At 37.9% G+C, this 20,583-nt stretch overlaps 1 long non-coding RNA gene across 2 annotated transcripts in view; it reads left to right on the forward strand.

Moving 5' to 3' along the window:
- LOC100613094 (uncharacterized) overlaps positions 1 to 20,583 on the forward strand; it is a 404,311-nt gene that overhangs the window by 340,415 nt on the left and 43,313 nt on the right. For both annotated transcript variants that reach the window (XR_010148103.1, XR_010148104.1), the window contains 2 exons: positions 15,556 to 15,719; positions 17,353 to 17,406. This is a non-coding gene — a long non-coding RNA (uncharacterized LOC100613094). The remainder of the gene's footprint in view (positions 1 to 15,555; positions 15,720 to 17,352; positions 17,407 to 20,583) is intronic.

Genomic DNA, 20,583 nt, shown 5'->3' on the forward strand with positions numbered 1-20,583 from the left:
TCCTCTGCGAAGTCTAGTGGATTAAGTTTTGTGGAAATTTCAATAAATGCTCACATCTCTGTTTCTTTTATCTTTGCTAGAGGTAAAAAAAAAAAAAAAAAAAAAAAGGAACCAGGACACTCCTTTCAGTTGCCTCCAATATTGATAACTCAGAATTCCTGCTAAGGGTTAGCAGGCTGCTGTGTTAGGCAGAATTAATGGCCCCCACCCATGTCCCATAGATATCTACACCCAAATCCCTGGAATCTGTGAGTGTGTTTCATGGCAAAATACTTTGCAGATTTAATTAAGTCAAAGACCTTGAAATGGGGACTTTATCCCGGATTATTCTAGTGGGCTCAATGTATTCAGAAGTTTATTTAACAAGGGCAAGAAGAAGTCAGGCGAGTGACAGAAGATGTGACATTAAACGTAGAGATCAGAGTGATGAGATTGCTTGAAGGAGATCATGAGCCAAAGAATGCAGGCAGCCTCTAGAAGCTAGAAAAGGCAAGAAAATGGATTCTCCTCTAGAGCCTCCAGAAGGAAGACAGCTCTGCTGACGATTTGAACCCAGTGAGATTCATTTAATAATTCTTATTTTCGGAACTATAAGATAGTAAATTGCATTGTTTTAAGCCAACAAGTTTATGTTCGTTTGTTACAGCAACAATAGGAAACTAATACAACTGCAAACACTCTCCCCTGTTCATCAGCCCCAGTAAGCAAGAAACACTGGCCTGGGACTCAGACTCAGGACTTCTAGAACACTTAAAATTGTCTGATTTTAGGCACAGGTCTCAAAGCAGTGTGGGTAATATTAAGTATGGTTGATGGTATTAAATTAATAAGAAAATAAAATTTGTGTGAAAGCCTTTCACTGATTTCTGTTTTTCTAGTCCTATAGTTTCCATTTCTTTGTGATTAAGAATTAAAGTTTATGTTGATTATAGAGAGGGAAGGCTCCTATAATGTTTGGCAGATAAGCACTCACCTGTCTTTAAGCATAATATCTCCCCTTTGATCACCAACCTCAAAATGATCATCAGCCACTCCAGTTATCTAGGAATTCTAAAGATTAGTCAGTACAAAGAAGGACAGGCAGTTGGACATAGAACTGAAGATGGCCTTTGCTGCTGTCTGCCACATGGTGTCCTGCTGAAGACTGTTCTGCAAAGATGAACTGATGTTTGCTTCATCTCCATTATGCTTTTATTGGTCCATGTCCTGCAGGTGTGCCACACTTGGATGCCAAGGAAGCTGCACTTGTTTTCATTAATTACTCTTCAAACACAACATCCAGCAAACTTAAATGGGGAGATTCTTCTGGGTGATTCTATAGCCCAAGGGGCTTTCTCCCTAAGCCGTATATTGTACCGCCACTAGACCTTCCCCGTAAACACTTACTTCCATGTGGGAACTTAAAGCCATAATTGTTTCTCCCTTGTGCTCCTGATGAATTCTCCCGTTGAGGTTAAAGTCACTTCAGTCCTCACTTCTAGGTTCCCCTAATTTCAGCTCTTGGGATCCACAGGCCAGGATCCAAGTTCTTTCTTTCCCAGAGAACCTTGGACTTCTTGTGACAGTAGCTTCACTTCTTTCCACAGGGATTGTTTAATGGGTTTGCTGGGGAACCCATTAGGGCATTGGATGCCAACTCTACCTACATTTACACACAGAGCGCACTTATTTGATTCCTGTCAGGACTGAAGTGGCTCTGACTTCCTTTATGAGGGAAGCATCATCTTTCCACAACATTTAATCACTCCTTTACCTGGCACTGCATTTAATCTTTTCCTTAACAGAGACCTCTCATATTTTTAAGTGTTGAATTCTGACTCATGGTAACTTCTTTCCATTAATTCTTATTTTGTCTTTTAAAACTCTCTGGATAATAGGAGAAATATGCAATGAATTCTCATACACCTGCCAGGTAGACTCAGACATAGCAGTGATTGTTCTCTGATCTATCCTATGATGTTTTGATTTTTCATCATCATAATCAATCCTCTCTGAGCAAGCACCAGTCTGTTAATTTAGTCCACACAGGGTTAAAAAAAAGATATTTCTTTCCCATCTGCTGAACTTCAGACTGCTCTTTACACAGCCCAGGAATGAATTCACTCTTTTAGCAGCAACTTCTCATGTGAATTTCTTGAACTCACAGCCAAGTAAAATTCTTCTTAAGTTACTTGTGTTATGTGTAGCCTGTGTCTGAATATTCATTTTATCTCTACTTCATTTCTTCTTATTTTATTCAGCTTAGATTTCAATTGTTTCAATAACATATTACAAATATTATATAAAATTTTAATTATTTTCAGATTTCATTGAAATAATTTCTCTATTGTCAATCAACTTCTCAAAAGAGGCCAAAGATACTTCATACCTTTCTTCAGCTTGACATTCCTCTTTTGGTTAGCATTCTTTGGGTGAAAGTGCACAAAGATACCCTTTATTGACAAGGAATATTAAAGAATCAGAAAATCCTAGGTTAAAATCCTTGTTTTTCTGTTACTAGCTGTGTGACGTTGAACAAATTGCCTCACTTTAATTTAATAAATAATTTTAAATATCATGGGGATATTTATTGGCCACATTAGATTATTGTTCTGGTGTATGTGTGTACATATATGTATGTGTTTCTATGTATATTCTAGTGTTTTTGCATTGTGTGTATATACATATGTTTATGTGTATGCCTGTGTGTATTATGTGTGTAGGTATGTGCATGTATGTGTATATATGTGTTTATATGTGTTATGCTGTATTTATATGTGTGTGTATATGTGTGTGCTTGTGTTTGTGGGTATATGTGTGTGTGTTGTTGCATATTAGGTGTGCGTTTGTGTGTATGTGTATATTGATTATGTGTGCATGTAGCTGTATGTGTATTCTGGAACATATTAGATTGTCAATAAACAGTAGATATTAAAATTAATAAGGCAAGCTATGACCACAACCACCAAATGATACTCAACTATATCTGAACAATGTCTTGCACAGTGCCTGGTATAATAAATATTTCCCTTAACCACTCTGGTAAATATAGATATAAAGGAAATGATATAATCCTGGCATGATTTGAACTTCATGAACCTGTTGGTCCTTAGTGATCATCTCTTTACTTTATAAGTGTTTACCAGCCTTTTATACTCTAACATTTTGCTAGGGATCTATCCAATGTCTTTGGCATATAGTTTAATAAATTGAACTGCTTTCACCTCTTTGAAAATGGAAACATGTATTTGCCCTTTTTCTACCTGCCAGCAAGACTTCTCTTTTCCATAGTTCTTCAAAGATGACTATTTGCAGTTCCCTGATGTCAGGATGTCATCTGAGCCATCTTTTGGTCTTGTGGAATGGAGCCTTCTTTGGTCATCAAAGTCCTTTGAAATGTGCATTTTTTTCAACCTCCTTACCTAGCTTAAACTTTAATTTCCTCCTCCCAGTGTTTGCTTTCTCTTTTCTAAACTGACAATTAACCTTCTTAACCACTATATGAATAAAGTATCTCTTAATTAAAAATGCAAGAAATCCAACTTAAACTCTCTTAGGACAAAAAGGAATACCTTGGCTCACATAGCTGGGAGATTCAGGGGTAAGGCTTATTTCAATCAAGGCTGGATACAGGGATTCAGGGGATGTCCCCAGGAGCCCAGTTTTCTTGCCATATTTCAGCTCTTATTCCTTCTGTGAATAAGCTTTCGACTTGGTAGGGAAGATAACTACTGAATTTGATTCAAATCCAAAATGATGAGAAACTCTTTCTCTCTCAGCATCCATGAATCAAATATCCTGGGGAGAATCTGACTGGTACGTTTGTTTATATGCTCATGGCCATAGCCAGGCAGGCTGGGCACTGTGGCTCATTAGACTCATGAGATTGAGGAGGGATCCAGGACTGTGAAACAGAGGTCTGCTACAGCAGAGAAAGGTCATGAAAAGTTTTGCTTTCTGCCTGTCTTCTGCAGACTTTACACTATTGTCCCTAAATCTTTCTGTTGCTTTTTGTATACTTTCAAAAAACCGATTTTCATCTTTCTTGGTAATTTTTACAATATTTCCTTTATTCTCTTGGTATTAGTTTTCACTTGTTTTTATTATGTTTTCATTCTTCCATGTTTTAAAAATGGCATCTTTAAAATTATTCTGTTTATCTAAGAGCCGGTTGAGCTGTCGAAGTGGTTTCTTTACTGCCTCCCCCTCATCTTCCATGATTAGACTCTCAGATCGGTGTATTTAAAAGCCTAGTCTTTTTCTTCTCCGGTCTCTGCTTCTCTGGCTATGAGATCATGCATATCTTCTTTCTGAACCTCTGGAAAGCCATCTTCTTTTACTTTGGAGCGTATATATAGCTTTGCTCAGGGTTCAGAGCTTCCAGACTGTAAGATTCTATTACTGGTAACCCCTCTTCTGGCAAAGAACTCTACCATTTCATTTTGCCAAAGATGACTTTCTCTCCTGGCCAGAATTGTGTCCTAAGGAGCTCCCTTCATTACTTTTTCTGTCTTCTAAAGATGAAGTTATTAGAATGATATATCCCATGCTTTGCTCTTAGCTGGTAGTGACTTCCTGGAGATGTTTAGATAAGCAGAATCTTCATCTCTTCTGTATCTTGCCTCTGTATCTGTGCCAGCTTTGTGATCAATGCTAGGACATGATTGCCCATTCTTTCTTCCCAGAATGGCTGTTTTACCAACCATCCCCAACCCTATCACCAACAATAATATCATTTTGGCAATCTTTCCTTTCATCTCTACCCAGATGCTCTTTATCATTCTGCCATCCCTGATTTGGGGTTTTTTGCAAAGGTATATACCTTCTTGAAACAGAGTACCACTCTCTTTGCACAATGTAGTACATTTTATGAAAGATGCTTCTTGTGAATTCTATTTCACCAAGATGCAATGATGTTTATGTGGGGGTGTTCATTTTGTTGTGTAAACATCAAATTGTATTTTTGGCCTATTGGTATTCAAACAACTAGGAACCTAAGTGCTATTCCTTCTGCCTCTTAAATTATTTTCTGCTGTGAATTACTAGGTACTTTATACACTGGTTTCATACTTTAGAGTTTTACCTGGGCTTTTCCCTCCTTTTTTCTTCCACTATTTCAATTTTAAATCCTCTAAAACAAGACACATACCCCAGTGAATGCATTCTTCTCTTTAGGAAAATAGATCAAATCTTATTATAACCAGTGCAAAAGAAATAATTCTCATTTTTCTTTTTTTTATATTGGAAATGTGTATTTTCAAATGACATTTAGCACAACAGGGCCTATAGATTGGGTTTGCAAAATTCTTTTATAATGATTCTTGTCATGGAGACCTATAATATGTTTGACTTATAACTGGTGTTCAGTTTGACTAAATATACCACACCATGCTCCAAGTTATTCACATCTACAGAACATGTTCCATGTGGGGCTTTTAAGGTCTCTCCTAACCCTAAGGGCTGAAGAAGTGTAGCTGGAGAAGTGGAAAATGGCTCACAGTACTAAGAGTGACCTTTTTCATAGCATAACCAGGACCTGATAGGTCTGAGGGCTCAGATAGAGAAGCTGCAGAAACCCAGAAGTGGTGATGGGGGGTGTTCTATTTTTGCCTTCTCTTGCCTCTGTCTCTGACATATACTCCTGCCTTTGCCCTGCCCTCAAGCTTGCTTCTGTCTGGTTATTTCTCCCACTCTTACCGCATCTCTGCTCCTTTGTTGTGAACCTTGGTCCAACTTTGGCTCATGCCTGACTTTGGCTCTGCCCCACTTCTTCGCCTGCCTCAGGGCCTGCGCTTTCCCTGTGGCCAAGGATCCTGGGGACAAAGGCATTCTGAATGTGATATAAGAGTTTCAGAGCAGCATGCCTGAAGACAGTTTTAAGTGTTTACCAGTTTCCTTTGCTCCTCCTGGGGTGGAGGTAAAGAAGGAGAGGAGAGGAAGAACTGGCATCAAACATTTAGAAGATAATTAAGAGGACCTCAAGCGGCCTTTGTTGAGTGTATCTCCTGAAGTGCAGATAAAATCAGTATCAAGGATCAGACCGACCATGGGGATGAAAGTCCCATGGGAGAGGAACTAGAAATTTCATTGAGTAGGACTCAGCACAAGAGGTGCCTCAGCAGCCTCATCTTGGGTAAGCCACTTACCATCTTTGAGCCTTTGTTTTAGTATCTGTAAGATGAGGACAATAATGCCTGTGGTGCCAGGTTGGGTTTCTGGCAAGCAGAAAGTTAATTTGCTGAATTATTAGAGAAGGCTCTTGGTATCAACACCCATGAAAACTAAGGAGGCAAAATCAGAATGGCATAGGGAAAAGTCAAGGTCGGGTTTGTCCTGCATTGATCTGAAATGCCTGGACCTTCATACCCCTGCCTCCATCAGTCACTGGATGAGTGCCACCTGGGGAGGATGTAGGGGGTGTGATCCTTGAAGGGGCTGTCAGTTGAAGGATGCTTCCTGATGGCTCTCTCAGTAGTAGGAACAAAAAGTCATTCCTTGACGGGATCTGGGTAACATTTTTTGTGTGTTTCTTACCTATTAAACCTGGTTTTGTGAGAGAAACTAACTGTAAAACTTACTATAAATGTTAATTTTATAATTCATATGATGATCAAACTTTTATTAAGGGTCTACTGTGTAATAGCTACTTGATATAAATAAAAACATTAAACCTGACATTTTTCTTTTTCCTTTTTTTTTGATACTGAGTCTTGCTCTGTCACCCAGGCTGGAGTGCAGTGATGTGATCTTGGCTTACTGCAACCTCCACCTCCCAAGTTCAAGGGATTCTCATGCCTTAGTCTCCTGAATACCTGGGACTACAGGCAAGTGTCACCACACCCAGCTAGTCTTTGTGTTTTTAGTAGAGACAGGATTTCACCACGTTGGCCAGGCTGAGCTTGAACTCCTGGCCTCGTGATCCACTTGCCTTGGGCTCCCAAAGAGCTGGGATTACAGGAGTGAGCCAGGGTACCCGGCCTGACTTTTTTTTTAATGTATGTTATTTCTTCTCTTAAAGTTGATAGTCTTTAGACCCATTGCAGTGATCCTCAAACAACCATTGAAGGATCAGGGTTGCACAAAAATACATATTGATTACTAACTACGTTCAACACTTTAGAAATGTGAATCTTTTCTGCATAAAGTTCTTCCTTGGCATTTCAACACCATAAACAGTAGAATATTTGTGGCAATTGTTAAGCAGGGTAATTGCCAATACATAATTTTTGATCCACTATGACATAATTACAATAACTAAATTTACATATCTTAGTACTTCTTGAAGAACAAAATTAAAAATACTTTTAAGTTAAAACATTCTTGAAGAATACATAGTGGTATAAAAACTGAGCCTCAGGAAAAAAATAAAGGGAAATGCCATTTAATATGTTTTATTATCAACTGGGGAGCCAAAAATAAGTCATACGTAATGGAATTTCATTGTGTAGCAGTGGAATTTCCCCCAGAGTTTTATTAAAAGCTTTAACACAGTTTGAACTCCTCAGTGAAGTCAATGGCCTGGCCAAGGTCTGAGTCAGCATTTTAAGTAAATATGCTAATTTTTTAGCTCAACAAAGAAAATGTTACTTTTAGTGCATTTCCAATTTAAAAACATCTTTTTACTCTACTAGTTATAAACTATTCAATGTAACCTAACTGAATGTTTTGATTGGTTATATTAAAATTTGCATTTCCTCAACAGTCTGAGAATGGTTTACTTGTTGACTGATCACAGTAAGAAGATTAAATTAGTAGTCCATGAATTAATAAGAAGTGCATTAGATGTTGATACAAAGCTTAATACAAATCATAATAGTGATCATTTTGCATTTGTATCATTTTATGCATTCAAAAGGATAAACCACATTCATTAGTTGATTTTAAAACATTAGATATGTCTATGTATGCAAATGAAAGTGGAGAATAAGAAAATAGATCTAAAAAATTAATTTTTCACTTGTCCTATCATTATCCGCTCTTTAGAAACCCTGCAGGTATAATAGAAAATTCTATAATCTTACCGTTCAGAGTGTGAACCTTGATTGAGAATAGGTGTCACTTGGTTGCCTGTTAGAAATGCTGGTTTTCAGGCCTTACGCCAAACCTGCTACACTGGAATCTACATTTTACCAAGATACCCAGGTGATTTGTATTCACGTTAAAGTTTGAGAAGAATTAAATCTGCAGTGCTTTTGTCTCTGACAAACTGAAGTTAAAATTCCAGTTTTTTTAACATTATCCAAATAATTGCTTCTTCCCTTTAGTTACACAAATAAATATAAGTATAACATATTCTGAGGCATAAAACTCCGTACAGAAATGTGAGTCATTGAAGTTAATTTCTGTTTTAAATTCTGAGGAACTAAAGGTATAGGGTAGAATTAGGAAGCTTCTCTTTGAATAAAAATGTTCAAGTTATCCATCAAAATATGATTAATAGGCCTAATTTTATTTTTGTATATATTTGACCTTTTCCATCAGAATGATTTCCTAGAAATGTTAAATGGAGGGTTCAGGAAGCAAGCAAAGAAAACAATTTCCATCAAATAACATTATTTGACCACTGCTTACACAGAACAATCATCTTATGAACTATTTTCTCATTTCTTTGCATAAGTGAAATTTCAAAACAATGCTTTCCCCCACTCCTTTCATTTCTAGTGGGTAGCATAAGAGGATTTGCAACCCTGCTTGGTTTATGATTCTCATATTACTGACTTTGCTCTGCAGATAGATGAAATAGGACCTCAAATGCAGTGGATGTTATGGTTAAAGCTGTTCTTATGTCATTTAGAGATTGTTTTTAGATTAAGGATCATTTGACCTTGAGTGACGGTGGTTGCTTTATTACCTGATCATGGTGCCTCCAATAAGAGGTTGTCCAGTGCTGTCAGCCCATTACCTGCCTGTGCCATTCTAAAGCTTCTTGCTTCAGAAGATCTCTCAGCAGGGTTAGAACAAGGTAAAGAGCTTAAATAAGCAAGCTATATTTATCAGCAATAAACAGCAGTCCCTGCAAATGTCCTACCCAGTAAATTAATCTGTAAAGGGACGGCTCTACCTGCATGAAAATAGAACTGATTTTCTAAAATTATTTATTAGTATTATTGTGAGCAGATAATACTCTACCATTGATAATAATAGAGACTTGTATAGCAGTTTCATGGCAGTCCCTATAAATATATCAGAAAGATGAGTGGTTTTTTTTTTTTTTTTTGAGACAGAGTCTCACTCTGTTGCCCAGGCTGGAGCACAGTAGTGCTATCTTGGCTCACTGCAACCTCTGCCTCCTGGGTTCAAGCAATTCTTGTGTCTCAGCCTCCGAGTAGCTGGGACTACAGGCATGCACCACCATGCCTGGCTAATTTTTGTATTTTTAGTAGAGATGGAGTTTCACCATGTTGGCCAGGCTGGTCTCAAACTCCTGAGCTCAAGTGATCTGCCTGGCTTGGCCTCCCAAAATGCTGGGATTACAGGTGTAAGCCACCGTACTCGCCGACGGTCTGTTTACATTAAAAGAATTTAGTCAGTCTAAAACTTCACATGGTATATTCTGTAGTGAGGAAACCGCATAGAAGGAAGAATGTCTATAGCAGCTTCAATAAGATGGAATCGGTTAAGTTATACAAGATTTGAAACAACAATGAGGAAAATTGTAAGACTGAGAGGAAAGTTGTAAGACTTGTTTAGATGGCTCAAGTTAGGGATAATTTCAGTGCAAAACACTAAAACTATGCCATCAAGGAGACCAATATTGGTGGCAGGTGATAAGGGAGCAGTAGATAGAATAATGGATTTGGGTCTGGAGAATTAAGTTTCTATGAAGCTGCAGCTTATGTTAATAACAGGGCAATGTTTAGATTACACGTTGGCAATTAACCCTAAAATTTGGGTTGTTAAAATGCTGCAGCTTTTACTTTTCTTTGACTGGGGCCTTCCCACATCCAATTGCTACCCTGTTACCTAACATAGTGCCTTACATAAGTGATTATTACATATCTGTTAATGACAATGAATTTTTAAGAATATTTTAGGAAATGATGGCCATAACATGGCCTTGGATAGGGGCTAAATAATAGAGGCATCATATATCTTACTGAGTTCTGTGGTAAACTTAAATAAAGCAGCACCAGAGCTTTGATTGTATCACTTAAGAGTATGTTCACAGATCACGGATTCTCTCTCTCTCTTTCTCTCTTAAACACAATTGAGAAATGCCTGCCGCTCTGGCAAAAAGACATAAGCCGAATGTAGATCAAAGAAACATCTAAGTATTGTATTTTCTTAGCCACTGGTACGAAATAGGGTATGACAATAGAGAGCAGTTTTATGGCTTACAGAAATAGAAAACTATTTTATATTTATTTTGGTCTCCATTCAAAGGCAATATTTTTAGATATTTCTATACCACCAAAGGACTTCTATCTCAACAACAGTGAATGGTAATGCACTTAAACAACAGGGTTCAAATTATTATAATAAAGTAAACCAGATTCATCTTGGCTATAAATGTTAAAGACATAAAAATAGACTGGTATTAATGTGTGACTCACCCTCAGGAGGGCATATGCTTTTCCAGTAGCAGTGATAGGTCTGACCAGATCCATTTCTACTCTCTTGCCCAGCAATAGTCCCTGGTGGCATTTGTGTTTACTGGGACTTTGCGACAGGCAGTGTTTGACTGCTTTACGGGAAGTACAAGGGTAGGAAAGAAGTTATAAGACCTATTTCTACAGGTATGGAGTGAACAATGAGATTATTATAATGGAGAAGAATCTTAAATGTAAATGTTATCTTTATTAAAATACAGGGAAGTTGAGTGACCATTACGAAGATAGCAATTCTGTAAAGCATTATATAATTGTGATTGAAGAACTTTGGAAACCAAATAAATGGCTTGTCTGATAGCCACATATTATTGGTTGCAAAATATTAGTTAAGTGGGCTGGGCGCAGTGGCTCACGCCTGTAATCCCAACACTTTGCGATGCCAAGGCGGGCGGATCACTTGAGGTCAGGAGTTCAAGACCAGCCTGGCCAACATGGTGAAACCCTGTCTCTACTAATAAATTAGCCAGGCATGGTGGTGTGCACCTGTAATCCTAGCTCCTTGGGAGGCTGAGGCACGAGAATCGCTTGAACCCAGAAGGCAGAGGTTGCAATGAGCTGAGATCATGCCACTGCACTCCAGCCTGGGCAAAAGAGTGATACTCTGTCTCAAAAAAACAAAAAACAAAAAAACAAACAAAACAGTAACAACAAAAAACCCAAACAGAAATGTATTATTCACAGTTCTGGAGGCTGGGAAGTCCAGGATCAAGGGACTGGCAGTTTCCATGGCTGGTGAAGGCTCACTTCTTCGTTCATAAAGAGCCATGTCCTAACACAGTGGAAAGGGTGAGAGATTTATCTGAGATCTCTTTCATAAAGTGACTAATTGCTTTTATGAGAGTGCCACCCTCATGACATAATCACTTCCCAAAGGTCCTGTCTCCTGATATTCTCATATTCAGGGTTCGAATTTCAACATATAAGTTTAGGGGAGGGGAACACAAACATGCAACTGTATGTCCATTGAAGAATATGAGCAGAGGTGACGTGTTTCCCCTGTTCATCAGTGAACCTTCTCCACCTTCTCTTTCGCCATCTATTGGCTGGAAGTAAAAGATTCCCAGGCCCCAGAAGATGGTGTGGCTATGGGATGGGAGGAGCCTGGGAACCTGAATCACTCCCTGGAAGGCTACCCTTCTAACACCTGCATTGAAATATTGTATGAACAAGGACATATTTCTATCATGTTAAACCACTAAAACTTTCTGAACTGTTTATTAGAGTAGTCATTATTATATCAAGAGAGTGTATGTTCAAATTTTAAGTAAATTTTAACACGCAAGTAAAAGGACCTTTACCTCTTTAAACCAAATCTTATTGAAAATCCTCAAAATCAAGTATTCTTGATAGAAGTTCAAGTATTGATAGATATCAAGTATTCTTGATAAGCACAATTTCGGTATAATTTATACTTCACTTATTTGGTAGGCACTTATCTTAGCTATGATTTTCCCATGTGAAGAATCTTTATGCTTCAACTGTGGGAATATTAGAATGAAATGTTCAGATGTCTTTTCACTGTGAACCTTTCTTCCTTTTTTAGAATTGTGAAGTATACAGGCTAACGGCCCTGGAAAAGGCACCTTTGAAATAGACTAAAGATGATGATTGGATTATCAAGATTTGAATAATGTTTTCTAATGTGTTTTTATACTCCTTAGCGGAAAAACCTGAATGAGAAACAAAATTGTTTGTGGCCTGGCTAGTGAGGCAGGGGCCCCTTTGAAATGTGAATTTATCCTTTCAAACGTGAGGATCTATTTATCCAGTAATCTATTTTTAGGGTCAATATTTTTTACTTCACACATTATAAAATAATAGATGCTTAGTAAAATCATGAGAAAAAATTTTATAGTATAATAAACAGTACAAAAAATATATGTTTCTGTCTGATAAATCAGAGGTACTGTTTATATTTACATTTTGCTGGGTCTTTTTCTCTGTATTAAAGTGTGTTTACTTTTCCGGTTTGTTTTAATTCTGTTTATTTTAAATTTTAATAATCTCATGCTAATATTGTAACAATGCAAACAATAAAGAAGTATATGTAATACAAAGAAAAACTCTCTCTTCACTTTGTCCAGCCCCACTGCTCTGTATAGAATAAACCCTTTTCCTTATTTGAAGTGTGACCTTCCAGATGTGTCCTTTTGCATTTAGGCATTTATATATATTTGTCCATGCAGATAATTTCAAATGTAATTTATATATGATATATAGATAGGATATATAAATGGATGTATATGTGTAGGTGTATATGTCCATATATATGATATATGCAAATACATGTTATGTTTTTGTACTTAACATTATATTTAGAGGGCTTTTCTGTGTAATGAAACACATTTAATAAAAATATAGTTCTTCACACAGCCATTTTGTAATTCATTAAATTATGACATATTAATAGGACAATTTCTTTAAATATTTTAAAATTTAACATTGCTATGGACATGCATCTTTGATTATCTTTTTCAAACAAATTTCTGAATTAAAATAGGTAGGTCAAATAGTATAAACTGTTTCATGACTATTGATGTAAATGTTTTCCTCTATTTTAATAAACGTATCTCCCAAATAAATACGTGTATCTTTAATATTTCTTGATTTTACAAATCTGGAAATCAGAACAGATAAAAAAATTCCTTTTTATCTTTCAGTCTGGGAATCTATCTACCGGAAAGCAACATGAGCCAGAAATGTCACAGTCACTGGCTCTCAACTTTTTCTGCATAATGGAATCCTCAAGGGATTATTAACAAATAATGCTGGCTCCCACCCTTCAGATATTCTGATTTAATTGGGATGGGTGCAACCCGGACACTGGGATTTTAAAAAGCTCCCCGGGTAATTCTAATTTGCAGCAAAGTTTGGAAACCATCCTCATAGAGCATTCAACCATTAGAAGATACCCAGACACATGTGGCCAAGAGGTCAAATGAAGGTCACTGGACAGATTTCTATGCTTGTTATTTAGAATAAGAACTATTTCTTCTGGTAGTGAAAACATTGCCGATAGATACGCTGCTGATAGTATTCAAAACTACTCATCACCTTGACTCTCAAAATAAATCCAACTACAAAAATAGGATTGACCTAACCTAATACTGTAATACTCTAAAGCACTAGATTGTAAAAGCATCTTCCCCAACGACTGCTGGAGAGTTTGGAAAAAAGCCTCCCCTTTTTGCAAATTGATTTTTGTCTTGGCTGTAGTGTTTGCTTGTTTAAGCATTAATGACTTGATTTGGAAAGAAATAGCTTCCTGTATGGCCCAGATTAAGAAAAGCCATCTTTATTCTGCCAGAAATTGTGTACAAATGCTAGCATGTAAACAGTGCAACCCGTGACATTTTTTTTTACACTCAAACAGGCAAGGTGACACACATGGCTTAAGGGCTAAAAGAAACATGAGAGCTGTAACGCAGTTACAATCGGAAGTGCTAAATTTCCCTTGGGACCATAAGGAAAGCTTCCTGCTCTTTGTAGATTGGCCTATTATTGGAATACATTTGCCCACAGTTAATTCTCAAAGTAATTAAATGGAAGGAAGTGATTAAATCACCAAGAAAAAAGTGACTGCTGCATCTGAAGCATTCAGACAGATTGTTGGTTAGTCATGAACATTAGTTAAGGAAGCATCTGCCAATTAACCTGGGCTACTAAATATGTGTGTGTGTGTATGTGTAAGCAAATAGTGTTGAAATATGAAATAAATCTCTAGTCTGACTAAGAACAGGAATTTTAAAAGTCACAGATACTTTGGTAGCATTATGGTAAACATATATTGTACATAGTCTTTAGCCAATTTAGTAAAGCAGTATTATATTTTCTCCCCAATGACTTATAAATGGAAAAAATTATTTAATTGAACTGAACTGAAAGTAGAACAAACAAATACTAACATGTCTTTGATAAATGTTAGTTTTATCATGCCACTTCCATTTTTAGTGGATTCAGGAAACCTGGTTGTTAATCTTACTGTTTTCTTATTACTCAATTTTGGGCAAGTTACTTGACCTTTTAGAGTTTCCATAAAATAAAGGGATGGGGCTGCAGGATGTTTAGGTTTCTTCTAGCTCTAAAAAGCTATTGGTCTAAGAAAAAATAGAAAAACACAACCAGAAATCACATGTGAAATTATTAAAATTCAAGATATTATCAAAATAAATATGAGTGGAAAATAAAAGATACATAATGGAATATGTTACATACATATCTGTAACAATCACAAAATGAAATTTCGTGTTCTTCAAGAACTTTGTGTTATGAACAGGAATCCAAAGCAGTATCAATGAGAATCATCTAAAGATATCCATTTTTCTGTGCCTCTCTGCATTTCTCAATGATTTCGTGCATTGAAAATGCATTACATTTTCATGATTTCATGCATTTAAATGAAGTAGTTCTAAACAGTTACCAAAAATTGTCCTTTTAAAGTAACGGTCTGTACTTATAAAATAACTTTAAGACAGATGCACAAAATTAGATAATGAGTCTTGTCTTGGTGGCAACAAGAAAATAAAGTGTCTGCTCTTTGGAGATGGAGTGCATTAGCTTTTTTAGGCCATCTGTGCATTGTTAGGAACTTCTCTCTTTTAATACTCTGAAAAAAATTAGAATGGTTCTCTCATTGCAAAATGATCTGATTGTCCTATCCTGGCTCGGTTATTTTGGCCTAATTAATCATCAGGGTAGATTGTTGCATACTTGATTTGGTCATGGTGATTGAGGATATGTGGGTGGGCAGAATTATTCAATTGACTAGAATACTGTTAACTTTTTATGCATCTATTTAATTTTAACAAACATTAACTGGGCTCCTGCTATCAATATTATATACCATGGACACAAAATTATGTAACCTCAAATGCTTCTTCTTTAGTAACTCATGGTAAAGAGTTAAGTTGAGGGACAAAAATAATTATATAAACTATAACAATAATGTTATTCTGTATTCTACTAGGATTAAAATCAAATTGTTTTGGGACAGCAGAGGATGAAGAAACTCATTTTGACTGAAGTTATTGGATGAGACATGGCTGTGGACAACTTCAGAGAAGATATATTTAAGCAGAACCTTAAACTTATGTCAGAATTTTTAATCACCAGAGATCAGCAAAGCCAAAGGTGTGATGTGAAAGGACATGGGATGTCTGGGAAGCAGGGAACAGCTCAGAGGTCTGGATCATAGACAGGATTGATGGACATGATAAATAATGGAGTAGAGTGACACAGAAAAGGGTGTTGGAGCCAGACCTTGAAGGACCTTGACTTTGTTGCTAGAGGAAATTGTTGAAAAGGGTCAAAGTGAGAGTGTATGTTGGCCACTATTAGCTGCCCTAAGTGGTACATGAAAGAAATGAGATTAGGCAAGAATAGGCTGATATTAAAGCAAAGTTAGAAGGAAATGGGGAGAAACCAGAGGTCTTATGAGGGTTAGCAAAGTTGAGTGCTTTCATATCTCAAATAGTGAGAGAGAAAACTGAGAAAGAGTTTGGGCATCAGAGGTCCAATAAGGCTTTTCATTCAAAGAAAAGCCTCAGCCTTATGCTAACATTCTGCTTAGAGAAATTTTCGTTTCAGATAAGCTAAAGATACCTGCCATTAATGTATGAAAGAGAATAACAAGAAAGTGAGATAGCAAAGAAATACACAGATGCGAAGAAATATGTAGGCTGTAGACTTATATGGAGGAAAGAATTGTTAGGCTACTAGTATTTGGAAGGGACTGAAAGCAAATAGATCAGAAGCTTACTAAGTTTTTATGTGAATTGTGCTGCTAAAAATTCTTGAGATTAAAGTAAAAAATAAAAGACTTTGATTTTTTCAAACCTGAATACAAACTATGGGTTCAATGTTTGCCCTAGCAGGAAGTTCCTACAAAGGCTAACATTGTCAAAGAAGGCATATTCCCAAAAGCCTATCTTATATGTAGCCGTGGAGGATAATGGACAAGGAAGAATATTCCAGAGACGGTGGATCTAGGGCCAGTGTAAAACAATGGACAAGAGAGTTCTTCTCAGAGAATAAAATCAGTCTAATCTAGGATGTTTCCTTACTCCAGGGCAAAGGGCTTTCCTGCCCACCCAGCAGAATTTCAGAATTGCTAGGAACTGGTGACTGCTGTGTGTTTTTCACTCTTTCCTTTTCCAAATGTAATTTTTTTTTTTTTTTTTTTGAGAGGGAGTCTTGCTCTGTTGCCCAGGCTGGAGTGCAGTGGCAGGATCTCTGCTCACTGCAACCTCCGCCTCCCAGGTTCACACCATTCTCCCTGCCTCAGCTTCCCGAGTAGCTGGGACTACAGGCACCCGCCACCATGCCCAGCTAATTTTTTGTATTTTTAGTAGAGACAGGGTTTCACCATGTTAGCCAGGTTGGTCTCAATCTCCTGATCTTGTGATCCGCCCGCCTCGGCCTCCCAAAGTGCTAGGATTACAGGCGTGAGCCGCCGCGTCTGGCCCCAAATGTGAATTTTTATTGCAACTATCCTTTCCCTGTTCCATCATTCAGAGATTTTTTTTTAGAATATAAATTGCTGGTCCATAAAAACCTCTCTCAGACCTAAGGGAAGATACTGCATCTGGGCCAGGGATCTTGAACTTTGAGCTGATTAAAATGATTGGATGAATTGCTAGGTTGTCTTCTCTGGGGAGACAGTTAATGTTTGAAATAAAGAGTGAAATACTCACTTGATGACAAAGGGTAGATAATTGCAGAGACTGCTATATGTTCACTAAAACGAGTCCTCTTTTCTTCCTAGGCATATAGACTATTTCTCAGATGCACTTGTCAAGATGAGAGAATGTGGGCAGAGGTATGGCATTTCACTCCTGATCCTTAACAAATTTTCATGTAATCTTCTACCTCCTCTCTCATATATTGCCTGCCTCCCATTAAGTATCTCCCATTTTCTGGTTGAATGGAAGGGACTCTGAGGACTTAGAGAAGATAGAGACACCAAATGGAAAACCCTGGGTTCCTAAACGATGGAATGCAGCAATCTTGAGAAGCCAGTCAGCAGCTGATTAGACTTAAAAGGGAAAGAAAGAAACTGCTATTATGTAAAACCACTATGACTTCGGTGTTTTTCTGTCATAGCAGAAGTCACAATGACTAGACATACATCCAAAAGTTCACATTTGGTGGACTAGGCGAGGAGTTCACAGGCCAGAGTGAAGTACTACATAATAAATCACTAATAGTGAATTCCGTGGCCTAGCCTATGGTCTCACCTCTGCTCCCTCAGGTGGCTGTATTTAGGTGGTGGGTTGACTGGTGGCTGGGCTTAGCTATGATGGCTGAGTTGACTGTTTGTCTCCATCTATTTGTCTTTCATTCTCAAGGAGCCTATATTGGGGCTTTCGGAGCCTGGTGATATCAGAGTTCCAAGAGGGTGAGAGGAAGTTGCAGGGACTCTTGAGACCTTGCTTGAAAATAGTGCAACATTATTTCTGATGCACTGTATTGGCCAAAGGAAATCAGGTAGCTTGGTCACATTTGGGAAGTAGGGAAACAGACTCTGCCTTTTTGATGAAGAATTTTTGACTATTTTTTATCATCTACAAACCCTTACAAAGTACTCAGAATATAGTAAGTGCTCAATAAATGGTTGTTGAATTGTATGCATGTATGGAGAAAGTGGGTTGGAGTCCTGAAAAAGAAGATAACATATTGGCAATGCTGCTATTGAAAATGGAAAAAGGAACCAATCATGGATAAGTGAAAGAATTGCTGAGCAATACGGATAGTCCAGCTGAGCTTGAAAATTGTAAATTTGTTTTTCCGCCAATTTTCTCCAATTGCATTTGGTAGTTTGGGAGCAAGCCCACAGAAACAGATGGTTGGGTTGATCCAGGTTAGGGATTAGTACTCTGCAAACTAGCAGTAGTGGGAGGTTGAGTCTGCCCAAGTTGGTTCTGTGCCTTCTCAGCTCTCTGCTCACTCAGGAGCTGGCCACTCCATGGAATACTCTGCATCCTAAATGTCCTCACTCATTCTGGTCCACTGTCTGATACCAAAACTCCATACTCCATGTTGGATTACAAAGTAAGTTAATTGAGGTTGTGACCTACATGGTTCAGGTCTAAAGTGAAGTACAGATAAACACATACACACACACACACACACACACACACACACACACACACACACACACACACTGAGGAATTCCATTTGCATTCCTCGGAAGATATATGGGGATCTGATTTTTGCATTTATTTTCTTTCCTTTTCAATTCTCCAGGCTACTGCTGGAGCCTTCTACTTCCCACCCCACCATTCTCTGCTGTCAATCTAGCCCTCAAGGAGAGCAGCCCTATTCATACTCCTCCTACTAATTTTCCCCAGTTCTTTCTCCTGGCTCTTTAGACCCTTCCTTTCATTCTGCATCACAAAAGTCTTAAGACTGTCTGGCAGAGTCAGGCTTGTCTCCAAAGGTGGGGATGAGGGTGAAAGGGCGAATGTGAGAGTAAGTTGAAAAATTGACAGTTACCAGGTCTTTTTGGCAACTGAGGGAGTGCTAAAAACCATGACTACTTCTACCTTATTTTTCTAGATTTTTACCACTCAGACTAATTTTATCTTCTTTCACTGTACTTGATATTTTAAACCCATATTTACTTTCTTGGTATTCCTTGCCCAAGATGAATGACCTATTTCCCTTTGTTCCATGGCTCATAGACAATTTCTGTTTTGCCTAGGATTCTTAGCCTCAGGGAAAGCCCTGTCTCTACACAATCATATCTCCCTTTCCTAATCAGCATTCCTATGCAGGGGAAGACAGACAGGAGGAGGCAAGTAAATCAAAGAATCAAGACTTAGTGCTTGGATGTAAGACACTGAAGCAGAGGAGGTCAAGGAATTGGGCACTTAGATGATTTTTCAGTGTTGGTAGTGGAGTTACCTAAGATAATGGGGGAGACTACAGAAGAGAATAGCTATTATATGGTTTGGCTGTGTGCCTACCCAAATCTCGTCTTAAATTATAGCTACCATAATCTCCACACGTCATGGGAGAGACCCAGTGGGAGGTAACTGAATCACAAAGGTGGGTTTTTCATATGCTGTTCTTGTGATAGTGAACAAGTCTCATGAGATCTGATGGTTTTATAAAGGGCGGTTCCCCTGCACACATTCTCTTGCCTGCCACCATGGAAGATGTGCCTTTGTTCCTCTTTCACCTTTTGCCATGATTGTGAGGCTTCCCTAACCACATGGAACTGCGAGTCCATTATGCCTCTTTTTTCTTATAAATTACCCAGTCTTGGGTATGTCTTTATTGGCAGTGTGAAAATGGACTAATACAACTATAAACCAATTAACAATGTCCTGAGAGAATATATGGGGCTGCACTGAATGTTGGTAGATGCTGGATACAGTGGATAAGAGCAATGCCAGTGGATGGAGAGTTTCAAGGAAATGACAAGACAGTGGATGAGAGGCATGGAAACAGCTGTGGGAAAGCAGGAGGAGCATGTTCTGACTCCTTGATGTGACAGGCTAAGTGGATACTAGGGAGCAGCACTTTCCATGGAAGAATTGGAGGGAAGTTACAGCATCTGCAAAAAGTTACGTGGAGTCAGTAATCTCAGTTTGTACTTTCAGGCTGTAGATTTCAGGATAACAGGAAAAAGATATTGTCAGTTCTAAGAAAGTTACCTTGTTAGCTGTTTTGAGACTCCAAAGTGAATCTTTTAGTATAATTCCTCAATTCATTCTTGTATCAAATAGTTATTGTCCAGGAACAAAACTGAGTGCTTAAATATAAGGATGAATGAAATAAGATTTCTGCCATTAAGCAGCTTACAGTGTTTTTAAGGCAAAAGGAAAAGAAACAGGTAACTTAAAACAAATTGTAAGTCATATGATAGCAGTGAGCACGGTTCTATGGAACACCGAGTAGAGGCATCCTACCAGAATAGGGGGTAGGAGGTGGGCTGAGAAAAAGAAGCCTGAGCTGTGTCTTTAAATATGAGTTAATGAGGTAAAAGTGT

The sequence above is a fragment of the Pan troglodytes genome, chromosome 10 (assembly GCF_028858775.2).
Source record: "Pan troglodytes isolate AG18354 chromosome 10, NHGRI_mPanTro3-v2.0_pri, whole genome shotgun sequence".
In the NCBI taxonomy this organism is placed as follows: domain Eukaryota; kingdom Metazoa; phylum Chordata; class Mammalia; order Primates; family Hominidae; genus Pan; species Pan troglodytes.